The sequence below is a fragment of the Somniosus microcephalus genome, chromosome 4 (assembly GCF_052327205.1).
Source record: "Somniosus microcephalus isolate GS21.2 chromosome 4, FLI_Smic_1.0, whole genome shotgun sequence".
Taxonomy (NCBI): Eukaryota; Metazoa; Chordata; class Chondrichthyes; order Squaliformes; family Somniosidae; genus Somniosus; species Somniosus microcephalus.
This window is the reverse complement of record NC_140990.1, coordinates 83,783,021-83,810,094: the sequence shown is the minus strand read 5'-3', so window position 1 is coordinate 83,810,094 and position 27,074 is coordinate 83,783,021. Positions and strand designations below refer to the sequence as shown.

General features: G+C 52.3%; 1 pseudogene; it reads right to left on the bottom strand.

Annotated features, from left to right (window-relative positions):
- The window catches only part of LOC147119388 (uncharacterized), a 383,928-nt pseudogene that overhangs the window by 107,682 nt on the left and 249,172 nt on the right, over window positions 1-27,074 (bottom strand).

Sequence of the window (27,074 nt, the reverse complement as noted above, 5' to 3'; positions counted from 1 at the left end):
GCACGGGTTAGATACAGAGTAAGGCTCCCTCTGCACTTTCCCATCAAACACTCCCAGGTCAGGTACAGCATGGCTTAGATACAGAGTAAATCTCCCTCTCCACTGTCCCATCAAACACTCCCAGGGCAGGTGCAGCATGGGCTAGATACAGAGTAAAGCTCCCTCTACACTGCCCCATCAAACACTCCCAGGGCAGGTATAGCCCGGGTTAGATACAGGATAAAGCTCAAAGCTCCCTCTACCCTGTTTCATCAGACACTTCCAGGGCAAGTAAAGCACAGATTAGATACAGAATAAAGCTCCCTCGACACTGTCCCATCAAAAACTCCCAGAGCAGTAACAGCACGGGTTAGATTCAGAATAAAGCTCAAAGCTCCGCCTACACTGTGCCATCTAACACTCCCCGGGCAGGTACAGCACGGGCTATATACAGCGTAAAGCTCCCTCTACACTGAGCCATCTAACACTCCCTGGGCAGGTACAGCCCGGGTTAGATACAGAATAAAGCTCACAGCACCCTCCACACTGTCCCATCAAACACTCCCAGGGCAGGTACAGCACGGGTTAGAAACAGAGTAAAGCTCCCTCTACACTGTCCCATCAAACACTCCCACAGCAGGTACAGCACGGGTTAGATACAGAATAAAGCTCAAATCTCCCTCTACACTGTGCCATCTAACACTCCCAGGGCAGGTACAGCACGGGTTAGGTTCAGAGTAAAGCCCCCTCTACACTGTCCCATCAAACACTCCCAGGGCAGCTACAGCACGGGTTAGATACAGAATAAAGCTCAAAGTTCCATCCAAACTGTCCCATCAAACGCTCGCAGGGCAGGTACAGCACGGATTAGATACAGAATAAAACTCAAAGCTCCCTCTACACTGTGCCATCTGAGACTCCCAGGGCAGGTACAGCACGGGTTAGATACAAAGTAAATCTCCCTCTACACTGTCCCATCAAACACTTCCAGGGCAGGTATAGCACGGATTAGATACAGAGTAAAGCTCCCTCTACACTGTCCCATCAAACACTCCCACGGCAGGTACAGCACGGGTTAGAAAAAGAGTAAAGCTCCATCTACACTGTACCATCAAACACTCCCGCAGCAGGTACAGTATCGGTTAGTGTGGTAAACCACTGTTATACCTGTCAGTATGTGTATGTGTATTCCACTAGGTACAGGTCTGGACATGCCTCGGCTGACTCCTCCTACTATTCCAGGTATATAAGTGACTACCTCCCAGTCCCTTAGTATTCTGGACGGGTCGACCACTCGAGACTAGACCTTCATTCTTTAGTTAATAAAAGCCTGGTTGTTACTCGCTTAACCTCAGTCTTTTGAGTAATTGATGGCGCATCAATTTTATTAACTAAATTTTTTATAATGGAGAAGATCCTCACACCAGCATGCCTGGACCTGGACAGTCGGGAAGCGGACGCTTCCACCAAGTTTGCTCACTGGCTCATGTGCTTCGAGGCATTCCTGACTGCCTCCACTGCGGTTGTAACGGATGCGAACAAACTGTCTGTCCTGATCTCCAAGGTGAACCACCGAGTGTACTCAGTCATCAGGGATGCGACCTCGTACACAGCCGCCCTCCAGCTCCTCAAGACCCAGTACACGCGCCCTGTGAATGAAGTTTACGCCAGGCACCTCCTGGGGAGTCGCAAGCAACAACCTGGGGAATCGACTGAGGAATACCTCCAAGCACTGTCCGTGCTTGGCCGGGCCTGTGGGTGTAAGGTGGTAACGCCCACTAAGTACACGGAGGAACTGATCCGGGATGCCTTCGTAGCGGGCCACAGGTCCAACTACACCCGACAGCGACTGCTGGAGCAGAGTGACCTCGCCCTCGACAAAGCCTCCGAAATCGCACTAACGCTGGATGCAGCCTACCGGGGCATGGATGCCTACTCCTCTGCACCGTGGACGCCACGGGGAACGACAACCTGGGACACGGTAGGACAGCCCCATAGCACCGTGCCACCCCAGCCACAGCCCAACAATGGCCCAACCACCGCAGCAGTGTCCCAAAGCCAGACAGCAGTATCCCAAGGCCAGAAATGCTACTTCTGTGGCCAGGCCAAACACCTAAGAGCGCGCTGCCCGGCGAAGAATGCGACCTGTTCGGGCTGCGGGAAAAAGGGACACTACGCTAGCGTCGGCAAGGCCAAAGCCACCCCGAACGCCAGCAGCGCCGCGTGTGGGCCGTGCGAGCCGCCATCTTGGGCCCCCAACAGCGCCGCGTGTGGGCCGTGCGGGCCGCCATCTTGGGCCTCCCCAGCCATGTGCGAACCACCGCAGCAGCAGCCATCTTGGACGACTCCAGCCACATGGGAATCATGGACGCCGCCATCTTGGACACCAGCCGGGACGCAGCAGGCCGCCAACCCCCCCCCCATCTGATACCCGCAGCGACACACCGACCCCTACACTGGCCTCTGTTACGCTGGACCAAACGAGACCCCACCAACTAGCTCGGTCCAAAATGGACGTTAAGGTAAACGGCCATGCAATAAACTGCCTTTTTGACTCCGGGAGCACAGAGAGCTTCATCCACCCGACACGGTGCGGCGTTGCTCTCTCCCAGTCCTGCCTGCGCACCAGTGGATTTCTATGGCCGCCGAGTCTCAGTCAGCGGACATTGGCGGCTACTGCGTGGTGACACTAGTAGTAGACGGGACTGTGTTCAATAATTTTAAACTCCTGGTCCTGCCCCAACTTTGCGCTGCCGTTCTACTGGGGTTGGATTTCCAGTGCCACCTCAAAAGCGTTACGATGGCGTACGGTGGCCCCCTCCCCCCACTCACAGTCTGCAGCCAGCAACCCCCAAATTGCCCGCCGCGCACCAGATGCAACCTCTCCACACTCAGAGTCCCACCCCCCCCACTGTTTGCTAACCTCACCCCCGACTGTAAGCCCATCGCCACAAAGAGCAGGCGATACAGTGCCGGGGACAGGGTTTTCATCAAAACCGAAGTGGAGCGGCTCCTGAAGGAGGGGATTATTGAGGGCAGCTCCAGCCCCTGGCGAGCCCAGGTTGTGGTCGTTAAGACCGGTGAGAAACAACGCCTGGTCATCGACTACAGCCAAACAATAAACCGCTATACCCTGCTGGACGCCTACCCACTCCCCCGCATAGCTGACATGGTCAACCAGATCGCGCAGTACCGCGTCTTTTCGACCATTGACCTGAAATCAGCGTACCACCAGCTCCCCATCTGCCCCGAAGACCGCCAGTATACTGCTTTTGAGGCAAACGGCCGCCTCTATCACTTCCTTAGGGTTCCCTTTGGCGTTACCAACGGGGTCTCCGTCTTCCAAAGGTCGATCAAAACGCGCTGCAGGCCACTTTCCCTTACCTAGACAATGTGACCATCTGCAGCCATGACTTGCAGGACCATGACGCAAACCTCGAGAAATTCCTCCACAGCGCCCAACTCCTGAACCTGACATATAACAAGGAGAAGTGCATATTCCGCACAGACCGCCTCGCCATCCTTGGCTGTGTTGTGGAACACGGGGTCATCGGTCCCGGCCCGGACCGGATGCGTCCCCTTATGGAACTCCCACTGCCCCACTGCCTAAAAGCTCTGAAGAGGTGCCTAGGGTTTTTTTCCTACTACGCCCAGTGGGTCCCCTACTATGCAGACAAAGCCCGTCCACTGATCAAATCCACCTCTTTTCCCCTGATGGCAGAGGCCCGCTCGGCCTTCCACCGTATCAAGGAGGACATTGCCAAAGCCACCATGCACGCAGTGGACGAATCCATCCCCTTCCAGGTGGAAAGCGATGCGTCCGACTTCGCTCTGGCCGCCACGCTTAATCAGGCGGGGAGACCTGTGGCATTCTTCTCACGAACCCTCCAGGGCCCGGAGACCAGGCACTCCACGGTCGAGAAGGAGGCCCAGGCTATTGTGGAGGCTATGCGTCATTGGAGGCACTACCTGGCCGGAAAATGATTTACCCTGCTCACTGACCAGCGTTCAGTTGCTTTTATGTTCAACAACAAGCAGAGGGGCAAAATCAAAAATGACAAGATCTTGAGGTGGAGAATCGAACTTTCCACCTACAATTACGAGATCTTGTACCGGCCTGGGAAGCTCAATGAACCCCCAGATGCCCTATCGCGTGGCACCTGTGCCAGCGCGCAGATCGATAGGCTGAGGGCCCTCCACAATGACCTCTGCCACCCGGGGGTCACCAGGTTCTTCCACTTCATCAAGGCCCGCAACCTGCCTTACTCCATTGAGGAGGTCAGGACCATGACCAAGAACTGCCAAGTCTGCGCTGAGTGCAAACTGCACTTTTATAGACCAGACAGAGCCCACCTGATAAAAGCCACTTCCCCTTTCGAACGCCTGAGCGTCGATTTTAAAGGGCCTCTCCCCTCCTCCGACCGCAATGTGTACTTCCTCAACATCATCGACGAGTACTCCCGTTTCCCATTCGCTATCCCCTGCCCGGACATGACCAGTGCCACGGTCATTAAATGTCTGAACAGCCTCTTCACCCTGTTCGGTTTCCCCAGCTATATCCATAGCGACTGGGGCTCATCGTTTATGAGCGACAAACTCCGCCAGTACCTGCTCGCTAGGGGTATAGCCACAAGCAGGACCACCAGTTACAACCCCCGGGGGAACGGACAGGTGGAAAGAGAGAATGCAACAGTTTGGAAAGCCGCCCTACTAGCCTTTAAGTCTAGGGGCCTTCCGACCTCCCGCTGGCAGGAGGTGCTCCCCGATACGCTCCACTCGATTCGGTCACTGCTCTGCACTGCCACCAATGCCACCCCTCACGAGAAAATGTTTGTCTTCCCAAGGAAGTCCACATCGGGGACAGCGATACCACCATGGCTGACGTCCCCAGGGCCGGTACTACTGAGAAGACATGTGAGGACCAATAAAACGGACCCCCTGGTCGAGAGGTTCGACCTCCTCCACGCCAACCCCCAGTACGCTTACATTGCGTACCCGGATGGGCAGGAGGACACAGTCTCCATACGAGACCTCGCACCCTCAGGGACCGCTGTAACCCACTACCCATTACCACCCCCCACGACCCGATATCCAACCCCAGCAGCCGGCTCGCCTTGGACCGTCACCCACGAGGACTACACTCCAGTGCCCCAGCCTACACGGGACGCGACGCCGGAAGCTCCACCACCCCTGCCATCACCACGTCGATCACAGCGGCAGACAAGACCTCTGGAGAGACTCCAATACACGAACTTTTAAAAACACTTCACCCCGCCGGACTCATTTTTAAACAAGGGGTGAATGTGGTAAACCACTGTTATACCTGTCTGTATATGTATGTGTATTCCCCTAGGTACAGGTCTGGACATGCCTCGGCTGACTCCTCCCACTATTCCAGGTATATAAGTGACTACCTCCCAGTCCCTTAGTATTCTGGACGGGTCGACCAGTCGAGACTAGACCTTCATTCTTTAGTTAATAAAAGCCTGGTTGTTACTCGCTTAACCTCAGTCTTTTGAGTAATTGATGGCGCATCAGTTAGATACAGAATAAAGCTCAAAGCTCCCTCTACACTGTCCCATCAAACACTTCCAGGGCAGGTACAGCACAGGTTAGCTACAGAGAAATGCTCCCTCTACTCTGTCCCATCAAAGACTCCCAGGGCAGGTACAGTACAGGTTAGATCCAGTCACTGGCACCAATCTCCCCGTCTGATATAAACCAACCCCACAGTCACTGACACCAATCTCCTCCTGTCTGATATAAACCAATCCCACAGGGCCAGAAAGATTAAACTCAGCCCGTTACTTGGATAGGACTTGTCTCGAGAAAGGATTAATTAGCAATCTTGTTGTACGAGGCCCCTTGGGTCGGAGTGATCATAATATGATCGAATTCTTCATTAAGATGGAGAATGAAGTAGTTGACTCAGAGACCAGGGTCCTCAATTTAAATAAAGGAAACTACGATGGTCTGAGGAGCAAGTTGGGTAGGATTGATTGGGGAATGGCACTCAAAGGGTTGACGGTGGATAGGCAATGGCAAACATTCAAAGACCGAATGGATGAGCTATAGAATTTGTTCATCCCAGTTTGGCATAAAAATAAAACAAAAAAGGTGTCTCAACCGTGGTTAACAAGGGAAATTAGGGATAGCATAAGATCCAAGGAGAGGACATATAAATTGGCCAGAAAAAGCAATAATCCTGAGGATTGGGAGTTGTTTAGCATTCAATACAGGAGGACAAAGGGATTAATTAAGAAAGGGAAAATAGAATATGAGAGTAAGCTTGCAGGGAACATAAAAACTGACTGTAAAAGCTTTTATATAGATATGTGAAGAGAAAAAGATTGGTGAAGTCAAGCGTAGGTCCCTTGCAATCAGAATCAGGGGAATTTATAATGGGGAACAAAGAAATGGCAGACCAACTAAATACATATTTTGGTTCAGTCTTCACAAAGGAGGACACAAATAACCTCCCAGAGATGCCGGGGAACATAGGGTCTGATAAAAGGGTGGAACTGAAAGAAATCAGTATTTGTAGGGAAATGGTGTTAGGAAAATTGATGGGACTGAAGGCCGATAAATCCCCAGGGCCTGATAATCTACATCCTAGGGTACTTATGGAAGTGGCCCTAGAAATAGTAGATGCATTGCTGGTCATCTTCCAGAACTCGATAGACTCTGGAACAGTACCCATGGATTGGAGGGTAGCTAATGTTACCCCACTATTCAAAAAAGGTGGTAGAGAAAAAGCCGGGAATTATAGACCGGTAAGCCTGACATCAGTAGTGGGGAAAATGCTAGAGTCCATTATAAAAGATGAAATAGCAGAGCACTTGGAAAGCAGTGACAGGATCGGACAAAGTCAACATGGATTTACAAAAGGTAAATCATGCTTGACTAATCTACTGGAATTTTTTGAGAATGTAACTGGTAAAATAGATAAGGGAGAACCAGTGGATGTGGTGTATTTGGACTTTCAGAAGGCTTTAGATAAGGTCCCGCATAAGAGATTAGCGTACAAAATTAAGGCACATGGGATTGGGGGCAAGGTATTGACTTGGATAGAGAACTGGTTGGCGGACAGAAAGCAAAGAGTTGGAATAAACGGCTCTTTTTCCGAGTGGCAGGCAGTGACTAGTGGGGTACCGCAAGGATCGGTCCTAGGACCCCAGCTGTTCACAATATATATTAATGATTTGGACGAGGGAATTGGATGTAATATCTCCAAATTTGCAGACGACACAAAGCTGGGTGGGAGGGTATGCTGTGAGGAGGATGTCGTGAAACTCCAGTACGATTTGGACTGGTTGGGTGATTGGGCAGAAACATGGCAAATGCACCATAATGTGGATAAATGTGAGGTTATCCACTTTGGTGGCAAAAACAGGATGGCAGATTATTATTTGAATGGCAATAGATTGGGAGAAGGGGAAGTGCAAAGAGACCTGGGTGTTATTGTGCACCAGTCGCTGAAGGTAAGCATGCAGGTGCAGCAGGCGGTTAAGGCGGCAAATGGTATGTTGGCCTTCGTAGCAAGAGGGTTCGAGTACAGGAACAAGGATGTCTTGCTGCAGTTGTACAGGGCCTTGGTGAGACCGCACCTTGAGTATTGTGTGCAGTTTTGGTCGCCTTACCTGAGGAAGGACGTTCTTGCCATGGAAGGAGTGCAGCGAAGATTCACCAGGCTGATACCTGGGATGGCAGGAATGACGTATGAGGAGAGATTGTGTCGATTGGGCTTATACTCACTGGAGTTTAGAAGATTGAGAGGGGATCTCATCGAAACCGATAAAATTCTGTCAGGCCTGGACAGACTAGATGCAGGAAGGATGTTTCTGATGGCCAGGGAGTCCAGAACCAGGGGTCATAGTCTAAGGATAAGGGGTAAGCCATTTAGGACTGAAATGAGGAGGAATTTCTTCACCCAGAGAGTGGTGAACCTGTGGAATTCTCTGCCACAGAGGGCGGTGGAGGCCAGTTCATTAATTATATTCAAGAAGGAGTTGGATATATTTCTTAAGGCTAAAGGGATCAAGGGATATGGGGAGAAGGCAGGGACAGGGTACTGAATTTGGATGATCAGCCACGATCTCATTGAATGGCGGAACAGGCTCGAAGGGCCGAATGGCCTACTCCTGCTCCTATCTTCTAAGTTTCTATGTCTCCATTCCCATGCCGAGGAGATTGCTGTACCAGACGGGAGGGGCAACATTTGGGGACTCTCGATTCTCCACCAATTCCCATTCCCCTTGTTTCTGGTGGATAATGGAGGTGCCACTGTGTAATGTGCTGTGCAAGTCAGTAAGAATTGTCAGCGAAGATTAATCAGCAGTTTTTAATTGGAAATGTTAATCAGTGGAACTTTTCAGACAATAAATTGTAGATTTTGTACCAAAGATCAATTTAGGGTTAAAATAAAATTCATAAGAAATTATTTGACAAAATTATGAAAGTCCTAAATTAAGAGGAAAGATCACAGACAGCGGTTCTTAAAGGAACACTGCAGCCCCAACAAGTCAATCAGCTACATATCCAGAATATTAATAACCCTATAACTGAGCTGGAGTTTAACATCAGCAGAAATAAACCTCAACTGTCAGGATGATTTCAGTCCTGGATGTGATGAACAGCAGCAATAACATCAGAATCTAACTTCTGCAGTCCCTTGTGAACTCGCTGGTGTGTCAGCAGGTTGGATGACCGAGTGAATCCCTTCCCACACTCAGAGCAGGTGAACGGTCTCTCCCCAGTGTGAACTCGCTGGTGTGTCAGCAGGTGGGATGAACTGGAGAATCCCTTCCCACACACATAGCAGATGAATGGCCTCTCCCCAGTGTGAACTCGCTGGTGTGTCAGCAGGGTGGATGAACAAGTGAATCCCTTCCCACACACAGAGCAGATGAATGGCCTCTCCCAAGTGTGAACTCGCTGGTGTGTCAGCAGGCTGAATGAGTAAGTGAATCCCTTCCCACACACAGAGCAGATGAATGGCCTCTCCCCAGTGTGAACTCGTTGGTGCCTCAGCAGGCTGGATGAGTGAGTGAATCCCTTCCCACACACAGAGCAGGTGAACGGCCTCTCCCCAGTGTGAACTCGCTGGTGTACAATGAGATTGGATGACTGAGTGAACCTTTTCCCACAGCGAGAGCAACTGAATGGTTTCTCGTCAGTGTGAACTCGCTGGTGTCGAATCAGTTCCTTAGAGCTTTTAAAGCAGTTCGCACAGTCGGAGCATTTAAAAGGTCTCTCGTCAGTGTGAACCCGCTGGTGTCTCAGCAGGTGGGATGAATTAGTGAATCCCTTCCCACACTCTGAGCAGGTGAATGGCCTCTCCCCAGTGTGACTGCGTCGATGAGTTTCCAGATCTGATGGGTATTTGAATCCCTTCCCACAGTCCCCACATTTCCACGGTTTCTCCGTGGTGCGGGTATCCTTGTGTCTCTCCAGGTTGGACGATCAGTTGAAGCCTCGTCCACACACAGAACACGTGTACGGTTTGTCCCCGCTGTGAACGGTGCGACGTTTTTTCAGGCTGTGTAACTGGTTAAAGCTCTTTCCACAGTCAGTGCACTGGAACACTCTCACTCGGCTGTGTGTGTCTCGGTGCTTTTCCAGTCACACTGATGTTTGAAGTCTTTTCCCACAGACAGAACAGACAAACATTTCTCCTTCCACATTCAAAGGCCGATGATATTCAGGTCCACATGAATGGAGTGACTCTGTCAGATCTTGATGTGATGTTTGGTTTGAGTTTCATGTCTGCAAATCCTCCCCTTCTGATACCCTGTAAAAGGAGTTTACAAAAGTCATCACTGTAAGTACAGGATAATAATTCAGAACAGACAATTCTAGTTTCTGTACAACGTTCCTTCACACGTGGAGATTCGAACCCTGGGACTGTAGACGGTGATCACTAAACACAAAACCCAGACTGGTAATCATTTTCAGCTACTGGACTTAGCATGTGTCCCACAGCATCTCTCTCACCTTCGATGTGTGAATAGAGCATCACGCCTGCAAACCTGGTTTTAAATTTAAATTCACTCACCAAATGTATTTAACAAAAGATGAACAAGTAAACATGTCCTAGCCCACTAATCCAGCTCTACATTCACAGGAGGAAGCCTGTTATCGAACTCCTCAAGTGGACAAAATAAAGAAAGATTCCAAATGTAAGAGTCCCTCGAATCCTTTGTAAAGGCCTTTCAAATCCCGACTGGTTCCTTCCTTATTCTAGAATTCCCCAACCGTGTGGGAGTGGAAATTAGTCAAAAACTGCTAATTGGACATTTTTAACCGATTTTTCAGTTGTTTCAAGCTGACCAGGTCCTTCTCTCAGAGAATCTCCAAGGAGACGCTTCGATTTAAACACAGCTCTCCCCACTTTCATATCCAGGATTAGTTACCGGGAATTTGAATACCTGACCACTCAAATTTAAAAGGGCCCGTGATATACAGACTGAACCAATCACACAGCTCTGTCAGTTTGAATTATTCCTTTCTCCAGCCTGCAACCGATGAAACTTTTAACTCTGAGGCTGAAATTCCACTTCCGGGTGCCGGGTTCCAGTCCTGGGACTGTACATGGGGATTGTAACCCTGGGACTATACAGGGTGATTCTAACCCTGGGACTGAACATGGGGATTCTAACCCTGGGACTGTACATGGGGATTCTAACCCTGGGACTGTACATGGGGATTCTAACCCCGGGACTGTACATGGGGATTCTAACCCTGGGACTGTACATGGGGATTCTAACCCTGGGAATGTACATGGGGATTCTAACCCCGGGACTGTACATGGGGATTCTAACCCCGGGACTGTACATGGGGATTCTAACCCCGGGACTGTACATGGGTGATTCTAACCCTGGGACTGAACATGGGGATTCTAACCCTGGGACTGTACATGGGGATTCTAACCCTGGGACTGTACATGGGGATTCTAACCCTGGGAATGTACATGGGGATTCTAACCCTGGGACTGTACATGGGGATTCTAACCCCGGGACTGTACATGGGGATTCTAACCCTGGGAATGTACATGGGGATTCTAACCCTGGGACTGTACATGGGGTTTCTAACCCTGGGACTGTACATGGGGATTCTAACTCTGGGACTGTACATGGGGTTTCTAACCCTGGGACTGTACATGGGGATTCTAACCCTGGGACTGTACATGGGGATTCTAACCCTGGGACTGTACATGGGGATTCCAACCCTGGGACTGTACATGGGGATTCTAACCCTGGGACTGTACATGGGGATTCCAACCGTGGGGCTGTACACGGGAATTCTAACCCTGGGAACGTACATGGGGATTCTAACCCTGGGGCTGTACGTGGAGATTCTAACCCTGGGAACGTACATGGGGATTCTAACCCGGGGACTGTACATGGGGATTCTAACCCTGGGACTGTACATGGGGATTCTAACCCTGGGACTGTACATGGGGATTCTAACCCTGGGACTGTACATGAGGATTCTAACCCTGGGACTGTACATGGGGATTCTAACCCTGGGGCTGTACATGGGGATTCTAACCCTGGGACTGTACATGGGGATTCTAACCCTGGGGCTGTACATGGGGATTCTAACCCTGGGACTGTACATGGGGATTCTAACCCTGGGACTGTACATGGGGATTCTAACCCTGGGACTGCACATGGGGATTCTAACTCTGGGACTGTACATGGGGATTCTAACCCTAGGACTGTACATGGGGATACTGACCCTGGGACGCTACATGGGGATTCTAACCCTGGGACTGTACATGGGGATTCTAACCCTGGGACGCTACATGGGGATTCTAACCCTGGGACGCTACATGGGGATTCTAACCCTGGGACTGTAGATGGGGATTCTAACCCTGGGACTGTACATGGGGATTCTAACCCTGGGACTGTACATGGGGATTCTAACCCTGGGACTGTACATGGGGATTCTAACCCTGGGACTGTACATGGAGATTCTAACCCTGGGAACGTACATGGGGATTCTAACCCTGGGGCTGTACATGGGGATTCTAACCCTGGGACTGTACATGGGGATTCTAACCCTGGGGCTGTACATGGGGATTCTAACCCTGGGACTGTACATGGGGATTCTAACCCTGGGACTGTACATGGGGATTCTAACTCTGGGACTGTACATGGGGATTCTAACCCTGGGACGCTACATGGCGATTCTAACCCTGGGACTGTACATGGGGATTCTAACCCTGGGACTGTACATGGGGATTCTAACCCTGGGACTGTAGATGTGGATTCTAACCCTGGGACTGTACACGGGGATTCTAACCCTGGGACTGTACACGGGGATTCTAACCCTGGGACGGTACACGGGGATTCTAACCCTGGGACTGTACACGGGGATTCTAACCCTGGGACTGTACATGGGGATTCGAACTCTGGGACTGTACATGGGGATTCGAACCCTGGGAATGTACATGGGGATTCGAACCCTGGGACTGAACATGGGGATTCTAATCCTGGGAATGCACATGGGGATTCTAACCCTGGGACTGTACATGGGCATTCTAGCCCTGGGACTGTACATGGGGATTCTAATCCTGGGACTGTACATGGGGATTCTAATCCTACGACTGTACATGGGGATTCTAACCCTGGGACTGTACGTGGGGATTCCAACCCTGGGACTATACATGGGGATTCCAACCCTGGGACTGTCCATGGGGATTCCAAACCCTGGGACTGTACATGGGGATTCTAACCCTGGGACTGTACGTGGGGATTCCAACCCTGGGACTATACATGGGGATTCCAACCCTGGGACTGTCCATGGGGATTCTAACCCTGGGACTGTACATGGGGATTCTAAACCAGGGACTGTACATGGGGATTATAATCCTGGGGCTGTACATGGGGATTCAAGCCCTGGGACTGTGCATGGGGATTCTAACCCTGGGACTGTACATGGGGATTCTAACCCTGGGACTGTACATGGGGATTCGATCCCTGGGACTGTACATGGGGATTCTAACCCTGGGACTGTACATGGGGATTCGATCCCTGGGACTGTACATGGGGATTCGATCCCTGGGACTGTACATGGGGATTCTAACCCTGGGACTGTACATGGGGATTCCAACCCTGGGACTGTACATGGGGATTCTAACCCTGGGACTGTACATGGGGATTCTAACCCTGGGGCTGTACATGGGGATTCTAACCCTGGGACTGTACATGGGGATTCTAACCCTGGGACTGTACATGGGGATTCCAACCCTGGGACTGTACATGGGGATTCGAACCCTGGGACTGTACATGGGGATTCTAACCCTGGGACGCTACATGGGGATTCCAACCCTGGGACTGTACATGGGGATTCTAACGCTGGGACTGTACATGGGGATTCTAACCCTGGGACTGTACATGGGGATTCTAACCCTGGGACTGTACATGGGGATTCTAACCCTGGGACTGTACATGGGGATTCTAACCCTGGTGCTGTACATGGGGATTATAATCCTGGGGCTGGACATGGGGATTCGAACCCTGGGACTGTACATGGGGATTCCAACCCTGGGACTGTCCATGGGGATTATAATCCTGGGGCTGTACATGGGGATTCTAACCCTGGGACGCTACATGGGGATTCTAACTGTGGGATTGTACATGGGGATTCTATCCCTGGGACTGTACATGGGGATTCTAACCCTGGGACTGTACATGGGGATTCTAACCCTGGGACTGTGCATGGGGATTCTAACCCTGGGACTGTGCATGGGGATTCTAACCCTGGGACTGTACACGGGGATTCTAACCCTGGGACTGTATATTTGGATTCTAAACCTGGGACTGTACATGGGGATTCTAACCCTGGGACTGTACATGGGGATTCTGACCCTGGGATTGTACATGGGGATTCTGACCCTGGGACTAGACACGGGGATTCTAACCCTGGGACGGTACACGGGGATTCTAACCCTGGGACTGTACACGGGGATTCTAACCCTGGGACTGCACACGGGGATTCTAACCCTGGGACTGCACACGGGGATTCTAACCCTGGGACTGTACATGGGGATTCCAACCCTGGGACTGTACATGGGGATTCCAACCCTGGAACTGTACATGGGGATTCTAACCCTGGGACTGCACATGGGGATTCTAACCCTGGGACTGTACATGGGGATTCTAACCCTGGGACTGTACATGGGCATTCTAACCCCGGGACTGTACATGGGGATTCCAACCCTGGGATTGTACATGGGGATTCTGACCCTGGGACGCTACATGGGGATTCCGACCCTGCGACTGTACACGGGGATTCTTAGCCTGGGACTGGACACGGGGATTCTAACCCTGGGATTCTAAACCTGGGACGGCACACGGGGATTCTAACCCTGGGACTGTACACGGGGATTCTAACCTTGGGACTGTGCACGGGGATTCTAACCCTGGGACTGTACATGGGGATTCCAACCCTGGGACTGTACATGGGGATTCTAACCCTGGGACTGCACATGGGGATTCTAACCCTGGGACTGCACATGGGATTCTAACCCTGGGACTGTACATGGGGATTCTAACCCTGGGACTGCACATGGGGATTCTAACCCTGGGACTGTACATGGGGATTCCAACCCTGGGACTGCACATGGGATTCTAACCCTGGGACTGTACATGGGGATTCTAACCCTGGGACTGCACATGGGGATTCTAACCCTGGGACTGCACATGGGGATTCTAACCCTGGGACTGTACATGGGGATTCTAACCCTGGGACTGTACATGGGGATTCTAACCCTGGGACTGTACATGGGGATTCTAATCCTGGGAATGTAGATGGGGATTCTAACCCTGGGCCTGTACATGGGGATTCTAACCCTGGGCCGGTACATGGGGATTCTAAAGCTGGCAGTGTACCTGGGGATTCTAACCCCGGGATTGTACATGGGGATTCTAACCCTGGGACTGCACATGAGGATTCTAACCCTGCGACTGTACAGGCAGATTCTAACCCTGGGACTGTTCATGGGGATTCTCACCCTGGGACTGCACATGGGGATTCTAAACCTGGGACTGTAAATGGGGATTCTAACCCTGGGAGAGTCCATGGGGATTCTAACCCTGGGACTGTACATGGGGATTCTCACCCCGGGACTGTACATGGGGATTCTAACCCCGGGACTGTACATGGGGATTCTAACCCCGGGACTGTACATGGGGATTCCAACCCCGGGACTGTACATGGGGATTCCAACCCTGGGACTGTACATGGGGATTCCAACCCTGGGATTGTACATGGGGATTCTAACCCTGGGATTGGACATGGGGATTCTAACCCTGGGACTGCACATGGGGATTCTAACCCTGGGGCTGTACATGGGGATTCCAGCCCTGGGACTGTACATGGGGATTCCAGCCCTGGGACTGTACATGGGGATTCCAGCCCTGGGACTGTACATGGGGATTCTAACCGTGGGACTGTACATGGGGATTCTAACCCTGGGACTGTACATGGGGATTCTAACCCTGGGACTGTACATGGGGATTCTAACCCTGGGACTGTACATGGGGATTCTAACCCTGGGACTGTACATGGGGATTCTAACCCCGGGACTGTTCATGGGGATTCTCACCCTGGGACTGCACATGGGGATTCTAAACCTGGGACTGTAAATGGGGATTCTAACCCTGGGAGAGTCCATGGGGATTTTAACCCTGGGACTGTACATGGGGATTCTCACCCCGGGACTGTACATGGGGATTCTAACCCCGGGACTGTACATGGGGATTCTAACCCCGGGATTGTACATGGGGATTCTAACCCCGGGACTGTACATGGGGATTCTAACCCCGGGACTGTACATGGGGATTCCAACCCTGGGACTGTACATGGGGATTCCAACCCTGGGATTGTACATGGGGATTCCAACCCTGGGATTGTACATGGGGATTCTAACCCTGGGATTGGACATGGGGATTCTAACCCTGGGACTGCACATGGGGATTCTAACCCTGGGACTGTACATGGGGATTCTCACCCTGGCACTGTACATGGGGATTCCAGCCCTGGGACTGTACATGGGGATTCCAGCCCTGGGACTGTACATGGGGATTCCAGCCCTGGGACTGTACATGGGGATTCTAACCCTGGGACTGTACATGGGGATTCTAACCCTGGGACTGTACATGGGGATTCTAACCCTGGGACTGTACATGGGGATTCTAACCCTGGGACTGTACATGGGGATTCTAACCCTGGGACTGTACATGGGGATTCTAACCCTGGGACTGCACATGGGGATTCTAACCCTTGGACTGTACATGGGGATTCTAACCCTGGGACTGTACATGGGGATTCTAACCCTGGGACTGTACATGGGGATTCTAACCCTGGGACTGTACATGGGGATTCTAATCCTGGGAATGTAGATGGGGATTCTAACCCTGGGCCTGTACATGGGGATTCTAACCCTGGGCCGGTACATGGGGATTCTAAAGCTGGCAGTGTACCTGGGGATTCTAACCCCGGGATTGTCCATGGGGATTCTAACCCTGGGACTGTACATGGGGATTCTAACCCTGCGACTGTACAGGCAGATGCTAACCCTGGGACTGTACATGGGGATTCTAACCCCGGGACTGTACATGCGGATTGCAACCCCGGGACTGTACATGGGGATTCCAACCCTGGGACTGTACATGGGGATTCCAACCCTGGGATTGTACATGGGGATTCTAACCCTGGGACTATACATGGGGATTCTAACCCTGGGACTGTACATGGGGATTCTAACCCTGGGACTGTACATGGGGATTCTAACCCTGGGACTGTACATGGGGATTCCAACCCTGGGACTGCACATGGGGATTCTAAACCTGGGACTGCACATGGGGATTCTAACCCTGGGACTGTACATGGGGATTCTAACCCTGGGACTGTTCATGGGGATTCTAACCCTGGGAGAGTACATGGGGATTCTAACCCTGGGACTGTACATGGGGATTCTAACCTCGGGACTGTGCATGGGGATTCTTACCCCGGGATTGTACATGGGGATTCTAACCCCGGGACTGTCCATGGGGATTCCAACCCTGGGACTGTACATGGGGATTCTAACCCTGGGACTGTACATGGGGATTCTAACCCCGGGACTGTACATGGGGATTCTAACCCTGGGACTGTACATGGGGATTCTAACCCTGGGAGAGAACATGGGGATTCTAACCCTGGGAGAGGACATGGGGATTCTAACCCTGGGACTGTACATGGGGATTCTAACCCTGGGACTGTACATGGGGATTCTAACCCCGGGACTGTACATGGGGATTCTAACCCCGGGATTGTACATGGGGATTCTAACCCCGGGACTGGACATGGGGATTCTAACCCCGGGACTGGACATAGGGATTCCAACCCTGGGACTGTACATGGGGATTCCAACCCTGGGATTGTACATGGGGATTCCAACCCTGGGATTGTACACGGGGATTCTCACCCTGGGACTGTACATTTGGATTCTATACCTGGGACTGCACATGGGGATTCTAACCCTGGCACTGTACATGGGGATTCCAGCCCTGGGACTGTACTTGGGGATTCCAGCCCTGGGACTGTACATGGGGATTCCAGCCCTGGGACTGTACATGGGGATTCCGACCCTGGGACTGTACATGGGTATTCTGACCCTGGGACTGTACATGGGGATTCTCTCCCTGGGACTGTACATGGGGATTCTAACCGTGGGACTGTACATGGGGATTCTAACCCTGGCACTGTACATGGGGATTCCAGCCCTGGGACTGTACATGGGGATTCCAGCCCTGGGACTGTACATGGGGATTCTAACCCTGGGACTGTACATGGGGATTCTAAACCTGGCACTGTACATGGGGATTCCAGCCCTGGGACTGTACATGGGGATTCCAGCCCTGGGGCTGTACATGGGGATTCGAACCCTGGGACTGTACATGGGGATTCCAACCCTGGGACTGTACATGGGGATTCTAACCCTGGGACTGTACATGGGGATTTCAACCCTGGGATTGTGGATGTGTATTCCAACCCTGGGACTGTACATGGGGATTCTAACCCTGGGACTGTACATGGGGATTCTAACCCTGGGACTGTACATGGGGATTATAATCCTGGGGCTGTACATGGGGATTCTAACCCTGGGACTGTACATGGGGATTCTAACCCTTGGACGCTACATGGGGATTCTAACCCTGGGACTGTACATGGGGATTCTATCCCTGGGACTGTACATGGGGATTCTAACCCTGGGACTGTACATGGGGATTCTAACCCAGGGACTGTGCATGGGGATTCTAACCCTGGGACTCTACATGGGGATTCTAACCCTGGGACTGTACATGGGGATTCTAACCCTGGGACTGTACATGGGGATTCTAACCCTGGGACTGTACACGGGGATTCTAACCCTGGGAATGTACACGGGGATTCTAACCTTGGGACTGTACACGGGGATTCTAACCCTGGGACTGTACATGGGGATTCCAACCCTGGGACTGTACATGGGATTCCAACCCTGGAACTGCACATGGGGATTCTAACCCTGGGACTGTACATGGGGATTCCAACCCTGGGACTGCACATGGGGATTCCAACCCTGGGACTGCACATGGGGATTCTAACCCTGGGACTGCACATGGGGATTCTAACCCTGGGACTGCACATGGGGATTCTAACCCTGGGACTGTACATGGGGATTCTAACCCTGGGACTGTACATGGGGATTCTAACCTGGGACTGTACATGGGGATTCTAACCCTGGGACTGTACATGGGGATTCTAACCCTGGGACTGTACATGGGGATTCTAACCCTGGGACTGTACATGGGGATTCTAACCCTGGGACTGTACATGGGGATTCTAACCCTGGGACTGTACATGGGGATTCTAACCCTGGGACTGTACATGGGGATTCTAACCCTGGGACTGTACATGGGGATTCTAACCCTGGGACTGTACATGGGGATTCTAACCCTGGGACTGTACATGGGGATTCTAACCCTGGGACTGTACATGGGGATTCTAACCCTGGGACTGTACATGGGGATTCTATCCCTGGGACTGTACATGGGGATTCTATCCCTGGGACTGTACATGGGGATTCTAACCCTGGGACTGTACATGGGGATTCTAACCCTGGGACTGTGCATGGGGATTCTAACCCTGGGACTGTACATGGGGATTCTAACCCTGGGAATGTACATGGGGATTCTTACCCTGGGACTGTATATTTGGATTCTAACCCTGGGACTGTACATGCGGATTCTAACCCTGGGACTGTACATGAGGATTCTAACCCTGGGACTGTACACGGGGATTCTAACCCTGGGACTGTATATTTGGATTCTAAACCTGGGACTGTACATGGGGATTCTAACCCTGGGACTGTACATGCGGATTCTAACCCTGGGATTGTACATGGGGATTCTGACCCTGGGACTGTATATGGGGATTCTAACCCTGGGACTGTACATGGGGATTCTAACCCTGGGACTGCACATGGGGATTCTAACCCTGGGACTGCACATGGGGATTCTAACCCTGGGACTGCACATGGGGATTCTAACCCTGGGACTGTACACGGGGATTCTAAGCCTGGGACTGGACACGGGGATTCTAACCCTGGGATTCTAACCCTGGGACGGTACACGGGGATTCTAACCCTGGGACTGTACACGGGGATTCTAACCCTGGGACTGTACACGGTGATTCTAACCTTGGGACTGTACACGGGGATTCTAACCCTGGGACTGTACATGGGGATTCCAACCCTGGGACTGTACATGGGGATTCCAACCCTGGAACTGTACATGGGGATTCTAACCCTGGGACTGTACATGGGGATTCCAACCCTGGGACTGCACATGGGGATTCCAGCCCTGGGACTGCACATGGGGATTCCATCCCTGGGACTGCACATGGGGATTCTAACCCTGGGACTGCACATGGGGATTCTAACCCTGGGTCTGCACATGGGGATTCTAACCCTGGGACTGCACATGGGGATTCTAACCCTGGGACTGTACATGGGGATTCTAACCCTGGGACTGTACATGGGGATTCTAACCCTGGGACTGTACATGGGGATTCTAACCCTGGGACTGTACATGGGGATTCTAATCCTGGGAATGTAGATGGGGATTCTAACCCTGGGCCTGTACATGGGGATTCTAACCCTGGGCCGGTACATGGGGATTCTAAAGCTGGCAGTGTACCTGGGGATTCTAACCCCGGGATTGTATATGGGGATTCTAACCCTGGGACTGTACATGGGGATTCTAACCCTGGCACTGTACATGGGGATTCCAGCCCTGGGACTGTACATGGGGATTCCAGCCCTGGGGCTGTACATGGGGATTCGAACCCTGGGACTGTACATGGGGATTCCAACCCTGGGACTGTACATGGGGATTCTAACCCTGGGACTGTACATGGGGATTTCAACCCTGGGATTGTGGATGTGTATTCCAACCCTGGGACTGTACATGGGGATTCTAACCCTGGGACTGTACATGGGGATTCTAACCCTGGGACTGTACATGGGGATTATAATCCTGGGGCTGTACATGGGGATTCTAACCCTGGGACTGTACATGGGGATTCTAACCCTGGGACGCTACATGGGGATTCTAACCCTGGGACTGTACATGGGGATTCTATCCCTGGGACTGTACATGGGGATTCTAACCCTGGGACTGTACATGGGGATTCTAACCCAGGGACTGTGCATGGGGATTCTAACCCTGGGACTCTACATGGGGATTCTAACCCTGGGACTGTACATGGGGATTCTAACCCTGGGACTGTACATGGGGATTCTAACCCTGGGACTGTACATGAGGATTCTAACCCTGGGACTGTACACGGGGATTCTAACCCTGGGACTGTATATTTGGATTCTAAACCTGGGACTGCACATGGGGATTCTAACCCTGGGACTGTACATGCGGATTCTAACCCTGGGATTGTACATGGGGATTCTGACCCTGGGATTGTACATGGGGATTCCGACCCTGGGACTGTACATGGGGATTCCAACCGTGGGATTCTAACCCTGGGACGGTACACGGGGATTCTAACCCTGGGACTGTACACGGGGATTCTAACCCTGGGAATGTACACGGGGATTCTAACCTTGGGACTGTACACGGGGATTCTAACCCTGGGACTGTACATGGGGATTCCAACCCTGGGACTGTACATGGGATTCCAACCCTGGAACTGCACATGGGGATTCTAACCCTGGGACTGTACATGGGGATTCCAACCCTGGGACTGCACATGGGGATTCCAACCCTGGGACTGCACATGGGGATTCTAACCCTGGGACTGCACATGGGGATTCTAACCCTGGGACTGCACATGGGGATTCTAACCCTGGGACTGTACATGGGGATTCTAACCCTGGGACTGTACATGGGGATTCTAACCCTGGGACTGTACATGGGGATTCTAACCCTGGGACTGTACATGGGGATTCTAACCCTGGGACTGTACATGGGGATTCTAACCCTGGGACTGTACATGGGGATTCTAACCCTGGGACTGTACATGGGGATTCTAACCCTGGGACTGTACATGGGGATTCTAACCCTGGGACTGTACATGGGGATTCTAACCCTGGGACTGTACATGGGGATTCTAACCCTGGGACTGTACATGGGGATTCTAACCCTGGGACTGTACATGGGGATTCTAACCCTGGGACTGTACATGGGGATTCTAACCCTGGGACTGTACATGGGGATTCTAACCCTGGGACTGTACATGGGGATTCTAACCCTGGGACTGTACATGGGGATTCTAACCCTGGGACTGTACATGGGGATTCTATCCCTGGGACTGTACATGGGGATTCTATCCCTGGGACTGTACATGGGGATTCTAACCCTGGGACTGTACATGGGGATTCTAACCCTGGGACTGTGCATGGGGATTCTAACCCTGGGACTGTACATGGGGATTCTAACCCTGGGAATGTACATGGGGATTCTTACCCTGGGACTGTATATTTGGATTCTAACCCTGGGACTGTACATGCGGATTCTAACCCTGGGACTGTACATGAGGATTCTAATCCTGGGACTGTACACGGGGATTCTAACCCTGGGACTGTATATTTGGATTCTAAACCTGGGACTGTACATGGGGATTCTAACCCTGGGACTGTACATGCGGATTCTAACCCTGGGATTGTACATGGGGATTCTGACCCTGGGACTGTACATGGGGATTCCGACCCTGGGACGCGACATGGGGATTCCAACCCTGGAACTGTACATGGGGATTCTAACCCTGGGACTGCACATGGGGATTCTAACCCTGGGACTGCACATGGGGATTCTAACCCTGGGACTGCACATGGGGATTCTAACCCTGGGACTGTACACGGGGATTCTAAGCCTGGGACTGGACACGGGGATTCTAACCCTGGGATTCTAACCCTGGGACGGTACACGGGGATTCTAACCCTGGGACTGTACACGGGGATTCTAACCCTGGGACTGTACACGGTGATTCTAACCTTGGGACTGTACACGGGGATTCTAACCCTGGGACTGTACATGGGGATTCCAACCCTGGGACTGTACATGGGGATTCCAACCCTGGAACTGTACATGGGGATTCTAACCCTGGGACTGTACATGGGGATTCCAACCCTGGGACTGCACATGGGGATTCCAGCCCTGGGACTGCACATGGGGATTCCATCCCTGGGACTGCACATGGGGATTCTAACCCTGGGACTGCACATGGGGATTCTAACCCTGGGTCTGCACATGGGGATTCTAACCCTGGGACTGCACATGGGGATTCTAACCCTGGGACTGTACATGGGGATTCTAACCCTGGGACTGTACATGGGGATTCTAACCCTGGGACTGTACATGGGGATTCTAACCCTGGGACTGTACATGGGGATTCTAATCCTGGGAATGTAGATGGGGATTCTAACCCTGGGCCTGTACATGGGGATTCTAACCCTGGGCCGGTACATGGGGATTCTAAAGCTGGCAGTGTACCTGGGGATTCTAACCCCGGGATTGTATATGGGGATTCTAACCCTGGGACTGTACATGGGGATTCCAACCCTGCGACTGTACAGGCAGATTCTAACCCCGGGACTGTACATGGGGATTCCAACCCCGGGACTGTACATGGGGATTCCATCCCTGGGAGTGTACATGGGGATTCTAACCCTGGGACTGTACATGGGGATTCTAACCCTGGGACTGCACATGGGGATTCTAAACCTGGGACTGTAAATGGGGATTCTAACCCTGGGAGAGTCCATGGGGATTCTAACCCTGGGACTGTACATGGGGATTCTAACCCCGGGACTGTACATGGGGATTCTAACCCCGGGACTGTACATGGGGATTCTAACCCCGGGATTGTACATGGGGATTCTAACCCCGGGACTGTACATGGGGATTCTAACCCCGGGACTGTACATGGGGATTCCAACCCTGGGACTGTACATGGGGATTCCAACCCTGGGATTGCACATGGGGATTCTAACCCTGGGATTGGACATGGGGATTCTAACCCTGGGACTGTACATGGGGATTCTAACCCTGGGACTGTACATGGGGATTCTCACCCTGGCACTGTACATGGGGATTCCAGCCCTGGGACTGTACATGGGGATTCCAGCCCTGGGACTGTACATGGGGATTCCAGCCCTGGGACTGCACATGGGGATTCTAACCGTGGGACTGTACATGGGGATTCTAACCCTGGGACTGTACATGGGGATTCTAACCCTGGGACTGTACATGGGGATTCTAACCCTGGGACTGTACATGGGGATTCTAACCCTGGGACTGCACATGGGGATTCTAACCCTGGGACTGTACATGGGGATTCTAACCCTGGGACTGTACATGGGGATTCTAACCCTGGGACTGTACATGGGGATTCTGACCCTGGGATTGTACATGGGGATTCTGACCCTGGGACTAGACACGGGGATTCTAACCCTGGGACGGTACACGGGGATTCTAACCCTGGGACTGTACACGGGGATTCTAACCCTGGGACTGCACACGGGGATTCTAACCCTGGGACTGCACACGGGGATTCTAACCCTGGGACTGTACATGGGGATTCCAACCCTGGGACTGTACATGGGGATTCCAACCCTGGAACTGTACATGGGGATTCTAACCCTGGGACTGCACATGGGGATTCTAACCCTGGGACTGTACATGGGGATTCTAACCCTGGGACTGTACATGGGCATTCTAACCCCGGGACTGTACATGGGGATTCCAACCCTGGGATTGTACATGGGGATTCTGACCCTGGGACGCTACATGGGGATTCCGACCCTGCGACTGTACACGGGGATTCTTAGCCTGGGACTGGACACGGGGATTCTAACCCTGGGATTCTAACCCTGGGACGGCACACGGGGATTCTAACCCTGGGACTGTACACGGGGATTCTAACCTTGGGACTGTGCACGGGGATTCTAACCCTGGGACTGTACATGGGGATTCCAACCCTGGGACTGTACATGGGGATTCTAACCCTGGGACTGCACATGGGGATTCTAACCCTGGGACTGCACATGGGATTCTAACCCTGGGACTGTACATGGGGATTCTAACCCTGGGACTGCACATGGGGATTCTAACCCTGGGACTGTACATGGGGATTCCAACCCTGGGACTGCACATGGGATTCTAACCCTGGGACTGTACATGGGGATTCTAACCCTGGGACTGCATATGGGGATTCTAACCCTGGGACTGCACATGGGGATTCTAACCCTGGGACTGTACATGGGGATTCTAACCCTGGGACTGTACATGGGGATTCTAACCCTGGGACTGTACATGGGGATTCTAATCCTGGGAATGTAGATGGGGATTCTAACCCTGGGCCTGTACATGGGGATTCTAACCCTGGGCCGGTACATGGGGATTCTAAAGCTGGCAGTGTACCTGGGGATTCTAACCCCGGGATTGTACATGGGGATTCTAACCCTGGGACTGCACATGAGGATTCTAACCCTGCGACTGTACAGGCAGATTCTAACCCTGGGACTGTTCATGGGGATTCTCACCCTGGGACTGCACATGGGGATTCTAAACCTGGGACTGTAAATGGGGATTCTAACCCTGGGAGAGTCCATGGGGATTCTAACCCTGGGACTGTACATGGGGATTCTCACCCCGGGACTGTACATGGGGATTCTAACCCCGGGACTGTACATGGGGATTCTAACCCCGGGACTGTACATGGGGATTCCAACCCTGGGACTGTACATGGGGATTCCAACCCTGGGATTGTACATGGGGATTCTAACCCTGGGATTGGACATGGGGATTCTAACCCTGGGACTGCACATGGGGATTCTAACCCTGGGGCTGTACATGGGGATTCCAGCCCTGGGACTGTACATGGGGATTCCAGCCCTGGGACTGTACATGGGGATTCCAGCCCTGGGACTGTACATGGGGATTCTAACCGTGGGACTGTACATGGGGATTCTAACCCTGGGACTGTACATGGGGATTCTAACCCTGGGACTGTACATGGGGATTCTAACCCTGGGACTGTACATGGGGATTCTAACCCTGGGACTGTACATGGGGATTCTAACCCTGGGACTGTACATGGGGATTCTAACCCCGGGACTGTTCATGGGGATTCTCACCCTGGGACTGCACATGGGGATTCTAAACCTGGGACTGTAAATGGGGATTCTAACCCTGGGAGAGTCCATGGGGATTCTAACCCTGGGACTGTACATGGGGATTCTCACCCCGGGACTGTACATGGGGATTCTAACCCCGGGACTGTACATGGGGATTCTAACCCCGGGATTGTACATGGGGATTCTAACCCCGGGACTGTACATGGGGATTCTAACCCCGGGACTGTACATGGGGATTCCAACCCTGGGACTGTACATGGGGATTCCAACCCTGGGATTGTACATGGGGATTCTAACCCTGGGATTGGACATGGGGATTCTAACCCTGGGACTGCACATGGGGATTCTAACCCTGGGACTGTACATGGGGATTCTCACCCTGGCACTGTACATGGGGATTCCAGCCCTGGGACTGTACATGGGGATTCCAGCCCTGGGACTGTACATGGGGATTCCAGCCCTGGGACTGTACATGGGGATTCTAACCCTGGGACTGTACATGGGGATTCTAACCCTGGGACTGTACATGGGGATTCTAACCCTGGGACTGTACATGGGGATTCTAACCCTGGGACTGTACATGGGGATTCTAACCCTGGGACTGAACATGGGGATTCTAACCCTGGGACTGCACATGGGGATTCTAACCCTTGGACTGTACATGGGGATTCTAACCCTGGGACTGTACATGGGGATTCTAACCCTGGGACTGTACATGGGGATTCTAACCCTGGGACTGTACATGGGGATTCTAATCCTGGGAATGTAGATGGGGATTCTAACCCTGGGCCTGTACATGGGGATTCTAACCCTGGGCCGGTACATGGGGATTCTAAAGCTGGCAGTGTACCTGGGGATTCTAACCCCGGGATTGTCCATGGGGATTCTAACCCTGGGACTGTACATGGGGATTCTAACCCTGCGACTGTACAGGCAGATGCTAACCCTGGGACTGTACATGGGGATTCTAACCCCGGGACTGTACATGCGGATTGCAACCCCGGGACTGTACATGGGGATTCCAACCCTGGGACTGTACATGGGGATTCCAACCCTGGGATTGTACATGGGGATTCTAACCCTGGGACTATACATGGGGATTCTAACCCTGGGACTGTACATGGGGATTCTAACCCTGGGACTGTACATGGGGATTCTAACCCTGGGACTGTACATGGGGATTCCAACCCTGGGACTGCACATGGGGATTCTAAACCTGGGACTGCACATGGGGATTCTAACCCTGGGACTGTACATGGGGATTCTAACCCTGGGACTGTTCATGGGGATTCTAACCCTGGGAGAGTACATGGGGATTCTAACCCTGGGACTGTACATGGGGATTCTAACCTCGGGACTGTGCATGGGGATTCTTACCCCGGGATTGTACATGGGGATTCTAACCCCGGGACTG